Below are 2354 nucleotides of genomic sequence, written 5' to 3' on the forward strand. Positions count from 1 at the left end.
CCACGCATGGCCCAGGGGACGTGTCCTTCGGCTGTGCCACTGCCCCGGCACCCTTTGCCCTTGGTTCCCCCTCACCGCTGTCAGCTTTGCTCCCCACCACATCCCCAGCGACGTCCCTGCTCCGTCCTTCCCATCCTTCTGCCATGCAACACTGATGGATGGCAGCTGCCAAGAGAGAGCCCAGAGGTTCCCAGGATTACAAAGGGGGATTTGGGGAATATGGCAGGACCCCATGTAGGTAGGAAAAGGTCAGAGATGTGCAGAGACTGGAGCATCTTGGTCAGCCCAAGGCACCTCCATCTCCATGCCATGGGAAGGCGTCGGGCTCTCCTCACTGCTCTGGCACATTGCGGCTGGCAGCGACATCATGAAACACCCGAGACCATCACCCACTCCGTCACACCATGCAGACCCCCCTGTGTGCCCCTCTTGGGGCCAGCCCAACCTGGGCTCCCCGGCCAGCACCCACAGCGATGGCTGGGCAACACCGTGACCTCCCGAGGCCTCCTGCTCAGTAAATAGTGTCAAGGTTAGAGCGAGGGATTCATTGGGGCCATAAATGTTTATGGCAGGCCCTCCCCGCTCCCCAGCCGCCACGGCCTGAACTTTCCATCAGCGACACTTTTATGGCCAACCTCTAATGATTAACCTGGGGGCTAGCGGCCGAAGGTGCTTTGCAGTGTGGTTGTGCTGCCAGAGCCCCACGCACCCGGGGAAGCCGGGGCTGGGGGACCCTCATCATCCCCGCGGGCTGCAGCCATGGCGGGGTATGGCAAGGAGGATGTGGAAAGCCACCGGTGGTCCTGCAAGGAAAAGGAAGGGCAGAGCCAGCCAGGGAGGGAGCTCAGCACCCCCAGGCATGGGGAGGCGGGCGGGCAGGAAGAGGTGTTGGAGCTGGCCCTATGCTCTCAAAGGAATGAAGGCAATAATTAAATCTCCTCTGCTGTAGGGAAGGGTTGTTAAGGAAAACTGCAGCCTCATGCCAGGATTCACCCTGGAGTCTCAGCCCACGGAACTCAACCCAGGGCTGCGTGACTCAGGGGGCTAATAGTCCAGTGCACCGGGGCCACATGCCTAACCCAGACATAAACCCTAATTTTTCTGTTTGTCCTGGGTTTTTGGCTTTTACCTGACCATGACAGAGATTTGCAGGACAAAGCCCAGAAAGCCTGTGGCCCCCATCCCTGGAAGCCCCCCTAGATGTGCCCTTCTTGCATGGACCCCCCAAATAACTCACGCAGAGGCTGTGTCACACACCGCTTTTTAATGGCAAGCCAATGGTACACGGAGGAAGGAGCACATGACACCAGGGTGATGAGGACTGGCAGCATCGGGTCCAAACAGCCCCATCCATGAGTTCACCAGCACCCCCAGGCCAGCAGCAGCAGCAGGAGATGGAGTCTCTGGGACATGGGCCCTGGGCTGTGCTACCCCAAAATCACATGCAGGCACTGAAACCCAGCCCTTCGCCTTTCCCTGGGAAAGGTAGCACCCAGGGCCAGGGGCAGCCCTCAGATCCCACTTGGGGATGGGCACGGGTTCTCCTTTGGCACTGGGTCCAGCTGAGACCTGTCCCTGACCTCCTGCACGCATGGGGACCAGCTCACCCAGCCTCTTCCCTCACGTCAGCTCACCCCAGCCCTGCCAGGCACCACGGGGAAGAGCTGCCCTGACCCACTGAGGTCCCTGCAGGATCTACGAGCTTGGAAAGGCCCAAGCAAGTTTGTTTATAAAGCGCGCTTTTTTTTTTTTCCCCCTTCTTAATTGTCTTTAACAACTCATTTATTAGGTCCGATTTCTTTAGCAGGGCACTGATTTGTGCTGGTTTTGCTGGAGTACCTCCGTATGAGCAGAGCGCACCGGCACACACCATCCTCAGGGCATGGAGGATATTACAGTCCCCCTTTGCATGTGTTTATGGGTTACTGGAGTTAAATACACATGAGCAGACATCAGACCAATGCAGAGGACCTCCTCCTCCTCCCCACCTCCTGCAACCTGAGCACGCCTGTAGCCTGAACATCCCTGCAGCCCGAGCATCCCTGAGCAGGGAGGGCAGGGCTGGGGCCGAGGGTGGGAGTGGGGCAGCCCAGACATGTGAACCAGACACCATCACACGAACGCACAGACTTGTCACACAGCTTGACACACTGAACAGAAACACCTCGGGGGCACCGGGACGGGCAGCAGCTCCATCCTGGCAGGACCAGGGTGGTAGTGAGGAGGCCAGCAGGGTCGGCAGCTCTGTACTGCTCCCTGCAAGACCCCCCCGTGAGCCATTCTGAAGTGCCGCAGTGCAACCTGTGCAAATTGGGAGGTGAGCCCCGCTCCAGCCCATGGGGTGCTGGGTCTCC

The sequence above is a fragment of the Egretta garzetta genome, unplaced genomic scaffold (assembly GCF_000687185.1).
Source record: "Egretta garzetta isolate BGI_Z169 unplaced genomic scaffold, ASM68718v1 scaffold270, whole genome shotgun sequence".
NCBI lineage: Eukaryota > Metazoa > Chordata > Aves > Pelecaniformes > Ardeidae > Egretta > Egretta garzetta.